Consider the following 16,510-nt stretch of genomic DNA (forward strand, 5'->3'; position numbering starts at 1 on the left):
ATTATATTATATATCTAGAATCCTAATAAGGATAGATATGTAGGATTTCATTAAATAATAATATATTATTCTCTTCCCAATCTTAATAAGGAATTAATTTAAGTTTATTTATTCATGTTCGTCAAAGATATAAATAATTAATTATTTTAGATAAATCTTATAGAAGACATGAATATGTATTAAACTTTAGTAATTAATATATTATCCTTTAATAAGATGTTTAAATGATTATAAAAGATTTAATTATCCAGTCAATTAAATACCAACAAAATTTAATTAAGCCTTTAATCTGCACTAAGGCTAAGGATAATTAATGAAAAACCATAACTTAAATATCTAAGCGATAATTACGAACTAAGTTTGTATATGGTCTCCATCGATTGGTCAACAACTTATGAAGCTAATTTCTGAATCTTATCGCCACCCATGTTGTGGGGACAATAATCCTAAGAAATAGCGAGTTCATATAGGTGGACTTCTCACATGTAAATAGTATGGACTAGAAAGTAGTTTCCAATATTATCGCCACCCATGCTGTGGGGACAATAATCCTAAGAAATTACAAGTTTCAGAAGTCCAAACAGAATCTACGAGATAGCTTGATGTTGTTATCAACACATGAGCATTGTTTTGGGAGTGTGTTGTAGAAAAAAGATTCTGTAATGCTAAATCTGATGGTCATGCTTAGGCAACATTTGGCGGCCATGCCGTGCTGCGGTCTCTGGACTATTCGTCGGTGTTGTGACCAGTAAAAATGTTAAAATTTTAATGCGTATTCACCTCTGCTTGAGGGTACAAATTTTTAATTTTATAGTTTTATGGTTAATCTCTTCAATTTCATCACATAAGTTTATGACAAATAGTAAATATTTTGTTTTGCAGTGCAAACTAAATCGTCAACATGTCACTCAATCCTCTTTCTGCAATTCTTAAAGAAAACAAACTCGAGGGCCAAAATTACATAGAATGGAAACCAAATTTGGACATCGTTCTCACGGCTGATGAGTACAAATTTGTGCTCACTACTCCACGGCCCCCAGTGCCGGCGGCTAACGCCGCGCAGGCAGTGCGAGATGCGCATAGACGGTGGCATAAGGCGAATGAGATGACTAAGTGTTATATGTTGGCCTCCATGTCAACAGTGCTTAGACATCAGCATGCCGCCATGGCAACTGCCGCCGATATTATGCAAAATCTCACAAATCTCTTTGGTAATCAGAATCGAACGACTAAGTCTCAAGCCTTTCGGAGTATCATGTGCAAGACTATGAAGGAAGGCTCGTCTGTGCGGGACCATGTCCTCGAGATGATGAGCCACCTCAATCAAATTGAGGTTTTGGGAGGTGTCATTGATGCCGAGTCCCAAGTTACTATCATCCTTCAGAGTCTGCCCCCTAGCTTTCAGCAGTTCAAGCTCAACTTTGAGATGAACAAGAGAAATTACACCTTGGCTGAGTTGTTGATTGAACTTCAGTCGGCAGAGGATCTCATGAACCAAGCAAAGGCTGCGATGGTTAGTTCGTCACATCGTTCCTCTGGCCCTAGGCCTGGCGCATAAAAGAAGAAAGTGACGAACCAGGTCGCACCTAAGGAAGCTAAGGGAAAGAAAAAGAGGAGGCCGGGAAAGAAGCAATCAGGAAAGTGTTTCAGGTGTGGAGAGAAGGGGCATTGGAAGCCAGACTGCTCTAAAAAGAGCAAGGCTACAAGTTTGCACCAAGCTCTAGTTGTCGAGTCATGTTTGGCTTCGACTCCATCTCATACTTGGGTTATAGACACTGGAGCTACTGATCAATTTGTTTTGATCCTGACTTAATGCATGTGACAAGATGGCTATATGATGGAGAGATCGAAGTCCAGCTGGGCGACGCTACTAAAGTGGCGGTCGTTGTAGTGGGAGACGTTTATTTGCGTTTTAGTAGTGATAGATTTTTGGTTATGAAGAATATTTTGTTGATACCTTCTTTTAGAAGAAATTTAATTTCAGTTTCTAAATTGGTTTTTGATGGTATTCGATTTCTTTTAATGACAGTTGTGTTATTAAGAAAGGTGGTTCTTATATCTGTCGTGGTATCATGGGAAACAATCTTTACACAATCATATCTACACAATTTAATAATCGCAAATTAGAACACAATAATGCATCGAAAATTTCAAAGAAAAGAAAGGAACCTTCAAGTTCAATGAACGAAACGTACTTATGGCACCTTAGACTTGGTCATGCCAACCAAAGGAGGATTCAAACTCTCGTGGATCAAGACCTTCTTAAAGGACTAGATACTGAATCATTTTCCACGTGTGAATCCTGCTTGGAAGGCAAGATGACTAAGAGACCTTTTAGGGTGAAAAGTAATAGGGCCAAGGAAGTACTAGAACTCGTTCATACTGATGTGTGTGGACCAATGTCAACCGAGGCAAGAGGCGGATTTCGCTATTTCATGACTTTTATTGATGATTACTCGAAAGTTGGATATGTTTATTTGATGCGCTTTAAGTCTGAAGCTTTTGAAAAGTTCAAGGAGTTTAAGGCTTATGCCGAGACGCATCATGGAAAACGTATCAAAAGCCTGCGGTCTGATCGCGGAGGCGAATACCTCAGTGCTGAGTTTTTGGATTACTTATCGGTAGAGGGAATTGAATCCCAACTGACTGCGCCGGGCACACCCCAGCAGAATGGCGTAGCTGAAAGAAGGAATAGGACCTTGTTAAACATGGTCCGATCGATGATGAGTTATGCACGACTACCTATTTCATTTTGGGGACATGCATTGCTTTCCGCGAGCCATATTTTAGACAATTTACCGTCAAAATCTGTTCCTGCCACTACATATGAGTTGTGGAATGGGCGCAAGCCCAATCTAGAGCATCTCAAGATATGGGGGTGTCCAACTCATGTTTTGGAAAATGATTCAACTAAGCTGGACTCAAGGACATAGGTATGTTTGTTTATAGGATACCCCAAAGGATCGAAAGCTTATGAATTCTATAGTCTCCGAGACAAGAAAGTCATTGTGAGTACTCACGCGACATTCTTAGAGGAAGACTTTGTTATGAATCATAAACCCAGCAGTGAGGTGGCTCTTGAAGAGCTCACTTTAGTCACAAGTTCCATTAACCAAGAACAAGTACCGATTGTACAACCAATTCCCGAACCTTCAACTTCTACACCTAATGTTGCAGTGCCGCGCCGCAGTGGGAGGGTCTCTCATGAGCCCGAAAGGTACATTGGTTTGGGAGAATCTATGGATCACTCCTCGGACAGCAATGTACTAGATCCTTGGAATTTTGCAGAGGCGCAGGCGGATGTCGATCATTGCCAATGGGTAAGTGCAATGGATTCGGAACTACAATCTATGATAGACAAAGACGTCTACGATTTATCTGTCCTACCCGAAGGCTGTACTGCCATTGGGAGCAAGTGGATATACAAACATAAACGTGGACCCGATGGATGAGTTAAAGTCTTTAAGGCAAGGCTAGTGGCTAAGGGGTACACCCAAAAGGAAGGTGCCGATTACGACGAGACCTTTTCCCTAGTGGCCATGCTTAAATTGATCTGGATTCTATTGTCTATAGCAGCTTACATGGATTGGGATGTGTGGCAGATGGATGTTAAGACTGCGTTCTTAAACGGTAGTCTTGAGGAGACCATCTACATTGAACAACCCGAGGGTTATGCCGTCAAGGGCAAAGAGCACATGGTTTGGAAGCTTAAGAAGGCCATTTATGGCCTCAAGCAAGCATCTAGATCATGGAATCAGTGCTTCGATCAAACTGTTCACAAGTTTGGATTCAAAAAATGCCCTAACGAGAGCTGCGTGTACAAGAAGGTTGAGAAGGGGAATGTGGTGTTCTTAGTTTTATAAGTAGATGACATTCTTCTAATTGGAAACAATAAAAAGATGTTGTCATCAGTACGAACGTGGTTGTCAAACTAGTTAGAGATGAAGGATATGGGAGGCGCGGAACACATTCTAGGTATCAAGGTCCTACGGGACCGTGAGAAAAGGATATTGTGCTTATCTCAAGAACCTTACATCGACACTGTACTTAGTCGCTTTAGCATGCAAGATGCCAAGAAAGGTTTCTTACCTTTTAGACATGGCATCCATTTATCTCAAGAGATGTGTCCTAAGACTGCATCTGAGATAGCAGAGATGAGAAGGATACCATACGCTTCGACAGTTGGTAGTCTTATGTATGTTATGCTTTGTACAAGGCCTGATATTTGTTTTGCTGTTGGTATGGTAGCAAGATATCAGTCAAACCCGGGCTAAGGACATTGGACTGCAGTAAATAACATACTCAAGTACCTTAAACGGACTAAGGACTATGTTCTAGTTTACAAAGCAGGCGAGCTCTGTCCTTTGGGATATACTGATTCGGACTTTCAAGCTGATCAAGACTCGAGGAAATCTACTTCTGGTTATGTGTTTACCTTAGGAGGTGGAACCGTAATTTGGAAGAGTGTAAAGCAGAAATGCATTGCAGACTCTACCATGGAAGCCGAATATGTGGCCGCTTCGGAGGCTGCAAAGGAGGCTGTATGGCTCAAGAAATTTCTTATGGATTTAGGCGTGGTTACGAATTTGCCCAAGAGCATCACCATTTATTGTGACAATTCTGGTGTTGTGGCGAATTCAAAGGAACCAAGAGCTCACAAAGAGAGCAAACACATAGAGAGGAAGTACCATATCATTAGAGATATACTGCAGAGAGGAGACATACAAGTGGTCAAGATTGCGTCAGAGAAAAACCTGGCAGATCCCTTTACAAAGGCATTGGCGATGAAACCGTTCGAACGCCATGTTGAAGGAATGGGAGTTCGACTCGCTCGAGACCTCAACTCGCTTTCAGTATAAGTGGGAGAATTAGACGTAGTGCACATTTTTTTTGTATACTCGAAAGCTGTTTTGAGTATAAGTGGGAGATTGTTAGAGTTTGTATACTAGAAATCACCTTTCGAGTGATTGAATACTGTTAAAACTATTATTTCATTTTCCAAAAGAATAAACAGATTATTTTTTTCATAATGTTGTTATGTTTTACATTTAATGGATGTTTATTACATGTTTAAATGTATAAGCAACTTAACAAAGTCTAAGTCTTTGTTTTAGTAGACCGGTTGTGGGCGTCGTTCACTTTAAGGTAACACGGTCAGTTCTGAACAAAGAAAAAGAAGAATTTCACAACCTAGATAGGCTTAGAGTACCTATCGTGAAAGGTTGCAATGTCAGTCCAATTATTTCTAAGCCTTAATGAAATAAGATGACGTTGGTGTGGTATAGCACTGAATGGATCTAACAATGAGACAGTCTTTATGCTATCTACTGAAAGACGAAGTCTTGTAAATTATCATTTCTTAATCAACGTGTGTTAGCATTGAGCATACGGTATTGATTATGCACTACTTTGACTTACCAAATGGTGCGGGTTTTTCGCAACCCAATAAGCTTGGTATATTGGGTAATGGTGATTAATATCCAGCGGTGCTAGGATTGCTATTATGTTAAATCGTGCGCGAGGTGAGTCTCGTTTGATAACATCCTCAAGAGAAGCTTGAAATAAGGTTTTATTATTCGGAACCTAGCTAGTTGGAGTTTAATTACTCTATGAATAATAAATAAGATTTTCTTGCTGAGTCCTCTCTTTGAATAAATAAGATATTAATTAATTAATTCCATACCAGACAATAATTAATTAATGGATGTTTCTATCTTTAGCGCGAGAAATAAATATCAAATAATGGAAACCCGAAGTACTTATAATTTCGGATTTGGATGGGGAGTGCAATATTACTTCTGTAGTGGCTGCTTGTAATATTCCAATTATAAGCTGATTGGAGGAGCCCATATCCAAAGCCTTCCATAGATCCCTGTCTGGGCGCAATATGTGACTTATTATAAATAGGAGAATAAAGGAGATAGAAAATACAATTATTTTTCTTCAAAATTTTCACCCTCCTCTCTACATAGACAAGGAGAGATTTTCTCTCCTCCGAGGGAAAGGATTTTCGTCTTCTTTATTTAAGTCCTAGTACACTAGTGAGATCAGCCCACCTTGATATCAGTTTACAGTCCGGAAACCAGACAAAAGATCTGTGGTTTTGTACTAAAGATCTTCACGTGGAGAAGGCGCTAGCTATCTTCGATTCTTTGGAGAATCATCAAGGTATAATGGCTAAACCGTAGAAAAGTATGTTTTAGGTTTCAATTAATTTAAAGCATGTTTTATTTGAGTTATGAGCATGATACATGTGATAATTACGCGAATAGAATTTGTCTAAATAATCTGCTAAATAGATTAGAATTATTATGTAATTGATTTATGTGAGCGATTACACTGCCAGTTCCTTCATGTTCACCATCTTTTCCAAGATGTTTTTGATTTCTCTGTTCGAGATCTCCGCTTGACCATTCGACTGGGGATGATAGGGTGTAGATAACCGATGATGTACACCATATTTCCTCATCAAAGCTTCTATTGTGCGGTTACAAAAGTGCGTACCTTGGTCCGAAATGATGGCTCTGGGCACCCCATACCTATTGAAAATATTGGTCCGCAAAAACTTTGCTACCTCCTTTGACTCGCAGGTGGGCGTAGCCTTTGCTTCTATCCATTTGGATACATAATCCACCGCAACCAAAATGTATGTATTCCCATATGAAGATGGGAAAGGGCCCATAAAGTCCATGCCCCAAACATCGAAAATCTCACAAACTATTATCGGGTTCTGCGGCATCTCATTTCTTCTAGAAATTTCCCCGGTCAGTTGACATCTTTCACAGACTTGACAAAACTCAAAAGAGTCCTTGTTCAGAGTCGGCCAATAAAATCCACTGTCCAAAACCTTACTGGCAGTTTTCCTAGGCCCAAAATGACCCCCACAAGCTAAGGCATGGCAGTGGTTCAAGACATCTTTTTGTTCCCACTTTGGGATGCATCGTCGGATAACCTGATCTGAGCACATCTTCCAGAGTTAGGGATCATCCCAGAAGTAGTATTTGACTTCACTCTTCAGCTTCATTTTATGGGCCCGGGAAATTTCGTGGGACCCTTGCAGTTCTCTAGTGACTAAGTAATTAGCCAGGTCAGCGAACCATGGCTCTGCATTCATCGGGCGCTTCCCCCTGTCTGATGTTCCTAGACCTGTTACTGTGAACACTGCTTCCCAGTCAATAGACCTAGCAGACTTCCATATATAATAAAGATGTTCCTCGGGGAAGGCATCAGGTACAGCTTCATCCGTATCCCCTTGGAATATTCGGCTCAAATGATCTGCAACTTTGTTCTCCGTCCCTTTCTTATCTTTTACCGCCCAATCAAATTCTTGCAGCAACAACACCCATCTAATAAACCTTGGCTTAGACTCCCTCTTGGCCAGGAGATACTTAATCGCAGCATGATCAGTGTAGACTATTACTTTCGACCCTAATAGATGCGGTCGAAATTTCTCGAATGAGTACACCACTGCTAGCATCTCTTTTTCTGTGGTATCATAGTTCTTCTGAGCCTAGTTGAGGGTCTTCGAGGCATAAAAAATGACATAGATTTTCCCGTCAATCCTCTGACCTAGGACCGCTCCCACTGCAAAATCACTCGCATCGCACATTACTTCGAAGGGGTAATTCCAGTCTGGTGCGCGGATTATCGGGGCGGAGACAAGTCTATCCTTCAGCATCTGGAACGCCTTCTTGCATCCTTCATCAAAATCAAACTCCACCTCATTGTGCAAGAGATGCCTTAGCGGTTGGGCAATTTTTGCAAAATCCTTGATGAACCTCCTATAAAAACCTACGTGACCCAGGAACCCTCTAACCTCCTTCTGATTCATGGGGTAGGGCAGTTTCGAGATTACATCCACCTTGGCTTTATCTACATGGCCGAGGACTATTCCTTCAGGTACCATGAAATGGCATTTCTCAAAGTTTAGGACTAAATTCTTCTCCTGGCACCTTCTCAATACCATATCCAAATTAGCTAAGCATGCATCGAAGGAATTGCCATACACCGTGAAATCATCCCTAAAAATTTCAATGCACACATCCAACAAGTCCGAGAAGATGCTCATCATACAACGCTGGAATATAACCGGTGCATTGCATAATCTAAATGGCATTCTTCTATACGCATAAGTACCAAACGGGCAGGTAAAGGTTGTCTTCTCCTGATCTTCCGGATCCACATATATCTGGAAGTATCCACTGTCTCTGTCTAGAAAGCAAAAATATTGCTTTCCAGCCAACCTCTCCAACATCTGGTCAATGAAGGGCAAAGGAAAATGATCCTTTTTAGTGGCTTCATTAAGATTCCGGTAATCGATGCACATTCTCCATCCAGTCACCAATCTAGTAGGCACCAACTCATTCTTATCATTTTCCACAACTTGTATTCCCGACTTCTTTGTCACCGTGTGAACTGGGCTGACCCATTCGCTGTCTGGAATGGAGTAAATAATCCCCAAGGATAGCAGCTTCAAAACTTCCTTCAGAACCTCTTCCCTCATGTTTGGGTTTAGCTTGCGTTGTGGGTCTCTACGCGCCTTTGCCCCCTCTTCCAGTCGGATGTGGTGCATGCAAAGATCAGGGCTGATTCCCACCAAGTCGGAGAGTGTCCACCCTATGGCCTTCTTGTTCCTTCGGATCACTTCCAGTAGATCATTCTCCTGTTCCGCTGTAAAGTGGCTGTTGATGATCACTGGGAATGTTTCATCTTCCCCAAGGTAGGCATACTTCAGGGTCTCGGGTAGTTTCTTCAACTCCTTCTTTGGTGTGATGGCTTCCTGGGGCAGGGGGTTTTTCTCCAGACTTCTTGTTGCTATCTCATCCAAATTTGTTCCCTCGTCTGGACCTTTCACCTGAACAGACCCCGTAGACTCGAATGACAGTGGTTGGTGGCAAAATTCCATGATCACTTCATTGATCTGTTCATCTGTCAGGTTCCGAGTTAATAGGGTTTCACACCATCCTGCCACCTCCTTATCAACAGACTGGCTTAGCCTCCTTCATAGAATAGGTAAAAGGTCTCAGCCTCCATCATCCTATGATTGGGACAGGCGTCGAGCAGCCCCTTAAATCGAGACCAGTACTGACTCAAGGACTCATCGTAATCCTGTTTGCATTCCTGAATCTCCTTCTTTAGGGCATTTGTTTTGTTGGACGGGAAGAAATAATCCAGGAATTCCAACTTGAAATCCTTCCATGTGTTGATCGAGTCTGGTGGAAGCCTCAACAGTGTGCCATATCTACGTCTTCCTCTTCCTCGGTTTCGGAGTGCTCTATTTCTGTAGATGACTTCAGGTCCTCTCCTCCTGACGAGTTCCACTCCTTCTCACTTTCTGATTCGAATGGGAATGGATCTACTGTCGTAAACCCTGATCTGGTGGTGATGGTGGATGTCGATTCCTTAACCTGCCACCTGACTTGAGCGTCCTTTGACCCAGACGGGTTACTCCCGTTCCCAAATCATGAACCCTTGCTCATAAACTGCCAAGAAAAAAACAAATAACAGAAATTAAAACTATAAACACCAAATCCTCAAACATGTAAACAAACTACGCCATCCATCCCCGGCAACGGCGCCATTTGAAGAGTCTGCTTATTGTGAAGTTTAATGGTCAGCGAAAGAGTGTTCTAAAATTAATAAAGAAAACCCTCGGTCCAGGAAATCCGCTAGACACTGGGTCTATGAACTCAGAGAACCTTGAGCTACCTGTCGTTGGGCACACAATCACTACCTTAACCCCCCCTTCAAAACCCTCAACCCACGTTAGCTAGAAAACTAGTACATGGAAGTAGGGATCGAATCCACGGAGATGAATGCGCAAGTAAACATGTTCAAAGACTTGGGAACTATTTTTGGGTGCTGCCACGCAATTTTTGGGGTTGAGCTTTAATTCTTAAACTTGGTAAATGAAATATTCTACTCTAACAGCTAGATCTAGGCAGAGACATAAAAGCATGCATATTAACCGAAATAGAGCAAGACAATTACTAGACTGAGCGAATAGTTTCCCAAATTAACCTAGACTTGGGAAAAGCTAAACGTGGGGACCATTCACCAAAACAGCATAGTACGACTGAAAAGCTGCAAAATAACTAATTAAAGGACTAACTAACAGCGACATCATCTTCTCCAATATTTATCACAAAACAATCAGTTAAAACAGAGCAAAAACGAAGATCGAAGCAAAGTAAACGAAATTTAAATCGACAGAAATGAAGAACAGTTAAAACTAAAGCAGATCTACGACTACTAGACGAGGCAAAACGAGAATGCAGAATTTAAACAGCAAAATCAAGCGAAAACAAGCAGATCCATTCACGGGACGCTTAATCCACTCTGGATCAAAGCCATCCACAACAACCAAACATCATTTCCATCTCCGATCCTCACAAGTCTACGTAGATTCAACCGATCAACAACAAATTTCTTACAATCAAAACTCCAAACTCAAATCAATCAACAATAATCAACAATCAAACCAACAACACCACAAATAAACAAACGAAACACAAGTAGCGACATCCATTGCAAAATACCAATGATCCAACGATAATAACAAAACAGAACCGAGCCTCGAACAGCGAGGAATCGGCGAGTACGAGAAGTAAACAGAAAAACAAAAAAAAATGATTGTTTCCCCCAAACTTCCGATGGAGACGGTGTTTCACCACAAACTTCCGATGAAATGAGAACCCCCCTTAAAGATTTCCCCCAAGTGTGTGTAAAGAAGTGAAAACTAAGCTAAGAGCCAAAAAAGTGATGATCCTTCACGTTGATTGCGTGCTCCTTTTTATAGTGGATAGAGCTTCTAGACTGTTCTGTTAATGCCCATTTTGCCCTTCAATTCGATGCTCTTTTGTCTAGCGCTCTTCCTTGTTCAGCTTATTTTTCCTGCCGGCTCCCTCCACTAGGCGATCTTTGTCTTCTTCCTGGGGTTGGCGATTTCTCTACACACCTGGCTCAAAAAGGTTTGTTAAACCCGAGAAATCACAAAATTTATCCCTATAACCAATGCATGAAATTAGCCTTATCACTCACCAAGTGTCTTAACTCTTTCTTGGAGCCGACTCAACGAGTTTGGGCCATTTTAAAAGGCTATAAATCTTACAGTATTGAATTTTATTGAATTTGGTACTGAACTTTGTTGAATATTGAATTTTGTTGATTTTTATTGACAAATTTGCTCTTTTTAGGATTAATTTCCTAGTTATAGTTGAATTTGTTGTTGAACTTTGGTAAAATGAGCCTACTAGCGGACTTTGCTTATTTGATAAATTTGGAGAAGCCACTATTACATTACAAGATATAAAGGTGTTTTGTGGTCTACCTGCACATGGATTGCCTTTCACAGGAAATAGTTGTAGTAAACAAGGGTGACAGGATCTATGTGATGAACTGTTGGGATTCTCTTCACATCAATGTGAGATTAAGGAGAACGAGTTATATGTATCGGCCCTAGTACATAGGATGGCGGTGGAACCTTTATAGGATGGTCTACACCTTGAAGCCTACATTCAACGGGCACGTATGATTGTGCTTGTGTTATTGGGAGGGTTGATATTACCCGATGGATCATAGTGTAAAGTACCTTTGATTTGGTTGACCGTTCTTAAGAATGTTGGAGATGTCTCTAGGTATAGTTGACCAAGTGTTACACTTGCTACATTGTACCATAATATTTGCTAGGCTTCCATAGGTTGGAGGAAAGATATTGGAGGTCCAATACTTCTACAGCTGTGGGTGTGGGAGAGAATTCCCACTCTTAGACCCGACTTTGTGTTGACATGTATGCATACCGAAAATACTCCATGTGCAGCAATGTAAGCCTAATGTCGTCCACAAATGAGACTATTTTTTGTGGATGAAGGGAGTATGTTTTGAGTATTAAGTTATGATGTTGTTACTTATTTTATTTAAAATTTATTTAAAATGTCAAATTAACATAATGAAAATATTTTTTAGTCATGCATAGCGTTTGGTTAACACTAGTTTTCTAATATAGTTCCCTGCTTTTTCCCAATTACAGCACGCATTTATGGTGGTGTGTTTATCGAAATTGAGATATGACAAAGTCTCTATTTTGTCCAAACAACCAATAAAAAATTAAATTAGTTGCCCACTAGGATATCACCAACCAACATTTATTACTTCATCCGTCCCATTAAAGATGACATACTTTCCTTTTTGGTTTGTACCAACCAAAATGACTCATTATTAAAAAGAAAACACTTTTATCTCTACTTTATTCCCTCTCTCTTACTTTATTCTCTCTACTTAACACACAAAATAAAGTTGCATAAAATCTCATGCCGCCCAAGGAAGGGGTCATCTTTTTGGGACGGAGGGAGTACTAGATTTGATCAAGCATTTAAGCATCCACACATCATGAAATAAGATCTCCAACGCGGTAGAGCCCATTTTTGGCGGTGGAAGATTGATGATGCACTGCATGCAGATTGAGTTGATGTGGATTAATTGATATATCTGTGCAGGTAATGATGGATTAGGGTAATATATGTCACTTATATTAATTTCAATTGCATCTATAAAAGGGTAACACTACTAGAAAAATGAGTTTGTTCTTACACTTACAATATGGCACTTTATAAAAGATGTCAATATATATATATATATATATAGGGATGTAGGATTGCGTTAGTGTGTTAATTAATTTACAGTAATAACTAATAACTTTCAATTTTGTGTATTAAAAATATCAACACAAAGACATAATTATATCAATACAACATGCAAAATTTAAATATCAACACAGAGACATAAGTTTATCAGTACAAGAAGATTGATAAATTTATGTCTCTGTGTTGATATTTTTAACATACAAAGTTGATATTAGTTATTAGTTATTACTGTAACTTAGTTAGTATTTGATCACACACCTTTTCATATCCTTTTCAAATCCTTTTCATATCTTTTGTCTTCCTTCTTAATCCTAGCCCCACGATTTTGTCATCTGACGGTTAGATTATTTAATAATGCCACGTATTCTCATTCTAATAATGCAATAATGCAACATTATAGACTAATAATGCACATTTTCATTCTAATAATAATAATGCAACATTATAGACTAATAATGCATTGATCACAACCATCCAATTTAAGGATCCAAGGGCTGAGATTAAGAAGGAAATAGGACACTTAGGGTGCAAAGGAGCCTAACCCTAAATATATATATATGGGGTGCGTTAGCTCCTTTGCACCCTAAGTGTCCTATTTCCTTCTTAATCTCAGCCCTTGGATCCTTGAATTGGATGGTTGTGATCAATGCATTATTAGTCTATAATATTGCATTATTAGCCGTTGTGTATTATTAGAATGAAAATGTGCATTATTAGTCTATAATGTTGCATTATTAGCCGCTGTGCATTATTAGAATGAGAATGTGCATTATTAAATGACACGTGGCATTAATCTAACCGTCAGATGACAAAATCGTGGGGCTAGGATTAAGAAGGAAAAAGGACAAAAGATATGAAAAGGATTTGAATACATCCCTATATATATATATATATATATATATGGTCTTGTTAGGTTGAGATTTATCAACCTAATTGAGAATTGAGATGCAATCTCAGCCACTCATCCAGAATATTTGTGAAATGTCAACAACATGTAGTTTATGTCAACAGAGGGGCATAATTGTAATTTTATTAATTTTTTTTAATTTTTTTAATTTTTTTTTTTAATTTTTTTTAAATTTTTTTTTTTTCAACTACATATACAATTCATGTCAACTACACATCAAATGTCAACAACTTTATTCAATAAATACTATTTGACATGAATTGTACATGTAATTGACATTATATTGTGTAGTTAACATGAATTGTATATGTAGTTCACATGGATTGTACACATAGTTGACATTATATGTGTGTAGTTGACATGAATTGTACACATAGTTGACATTATATGTGTGTAGTTGACATGAATTGTATATGTAGTTGAAAAATAAAAATTAAAAAATTAAAAAAAAATTAAAAAAAATTAAAAGAAATTAATAAAAAATTAAAATTAAAAATTAAAAATTAAAAATTTATTGAATAAAATTTACCATGATATTACCATTCCGCCCTTTCATAATTAATTAATCTAAAGATATTTTCCATGTGGAAAAATCTGGACCACTCATTTAATAAAAATGAGTGGCTGATATTGCATCTCATTTCTCAATTAGCATAAAAAATCTCAATTGATCACAATCCTATATATATATATATATGGTTTTGATCTATGAAGACCAGATTTAAATATAGAAATGCAGAACACGGTCATACGTAAGACATTTTTAGGTCATAGTTAGTTTATTTTTAGGTCATGCTAACAAAGTATGACCTAAAATGATCTTAACATGACATAAACTCAAATTTTATAATATGACCTAAAACTAATTAATTATGATCTTCCGTGTTTTAGGTTAATTATTGTCCATTAGATCATCTAATCTTAGGGCCAAGATTTGGGCTGCATTTCTGGATTTAAACACATATATCCAATAATCACATCAACGTTTCATGTCATTTATAATATCTATTATTGTTGCATTTTAAATAAATGTCAAAAGAGGATTCACTTAATGACATTTCCATTATGTGTTATGAGTATAATGTTAAATATTAAGCATAAATTTAGATATAAATTTGAATAGAAAAGGATAATCGGTATTGAGAATAAATATGCTCTGATTTTTAGATTAAATAGAATATATAAAAAATATATTCTATTAATGATTAAAATTTTAAAAAAATTACTTTATTCATTATTAAAAAAAATAGAAGCACGTTCATAAATTAGGGATAAGATATTAAATTCGTTATTGTACACTACTATTGATTTAAGTTTTAGCACATCAATCTATTAATGTATAATTACAAATTGGCAATTTATTCCTTTTCTTCTACTGTACTACACTTTGTATTTAAAGTGAATATATTGGGTTTGATTGCAAATTTTCATAATTACAGTACACCTAACAGAATCTTTGTAAATTTACCAGAATCACAATCGTCTCTTCCTGTTGCTTTATCACCTCACCAAATTGTGAAAATTACAGTACAAAATAATTGCTCTTGTCTTTCTCATCCATGCGACTCTATCATTCTGGACATCTGCCAATCTATTTGAGTCTGAAAGAATCCAATCTCTCTCTTCTTGTGTGCTCTATCTCAGCCAAGGGTTTTTGACACTACACATTGTGATGACAAGAGTTTTTTCTTGACACTTTTTGAGTGTAATAAAGAAGGATTAATCTTCGCACTTTGCTTATTATCACATTTTTCCCTCACACGTGCAATAAGTGCCATTACAACTAAAGTGTCAAGATAATAGTTTTCTAGTTGCATTTATACATGTCATAATATGTGAATTTTCTAGTAGTGGCATTTCTGTTACAACACACAACCATTTCACCATATTTCCAAGCCAAAACAAAATGGCTCTCGCACCCCAAACCGCTTTTTTGTACAAAGGCGACTGGACTCCTACGTGTGATGAGATTCTGGTCAAAATATTGTTAACCCCGAAGGCAGAGACACATTGGAGTCATGACTACTTTCCATCGTGGTTCTTACTCACGGTGGCCGAGAAGATACGGAACGAGCTCGCTGTTGTTTTCACCGAAGCAACACTCCTGGACCGTGTTCAGCAACTAAGAAAGCGCTATAACACATTCAAGTATGTTGGTCGTCAACCAGGTGTCACTTGGAAACTGACCAGAAAAACAATCGTTACGACCGACGAAGTGTGGGCAAAGATATTGAAGGTATATCGTATTGGTTTGACTGCGTTTGATAACACTACTATTACTACGAAGAGCCCATATTCTCAGAGATTGCATGTTTGTTCGGCTGGGATGACGTGAAAGTTGAAGGAGAAAAAGATGTAATAGTTCTTTCGGATAAGACGGTGGAAACACACCGCAATGTAGTCATCATCGAGCACACTGAGCAACAGGAAGAGGTCAACTCTCCTACCGTGTGGCCAAGTCCAAAGGTTCGATGTAAGCTCTTTCCCCATGAGGTGAATGAGGCTGTAGACTGCGAGTCCACAACCTCACTGAGTGTTTACTTCATAAATGTCGCACGACGGTCAACTGAGGACTCGAGTTGAGAAGGGGAGAGACTTGCCCAAACCAAATGTGGCAGGCAGCGCTGGTGCAGGAACGTCGACACTGTCAAACTGTGTTAGCTCTTGCAGGTTCAACAACCCCATCAGGTGGTGGCCCCATATTATAAACCGTCCATCACCGTTGGTGGTTGGACTTAGGGGCAGTGCCGATCCTTTCTAAAAAAACACAGTGTCTAGTGTTGTGATGGTGACAAACTTATTTGGATGGAACCTTTTTAGCTTTATCATAATAGCCAGTATCTTATATTAAGTACACGTTTACATACGTGAGTATATATGCGTACTATAGTATTATCCTCAAGTTTGTTGTCCCCGTTCGAAGTTGGCTTGAGTAAAAATGGCCTATGTTTTAACCTCAATT

Source organism: Salvia hispanica, chromosome 5, assembly GCF_023119035.1.
Source record: "Salvia hispanica cultivar TCC Black 2014 chromosome 5, UniMelb_Shisp_WGS_1.0, whole genome shotgun sequence".
Lineage (NCBI taxonomy): Eukaryota > Viridiplantae > Streptophyta > Magnoliopsida > Lamiales > Lamiaceae > Salvia > Salvia hispanica.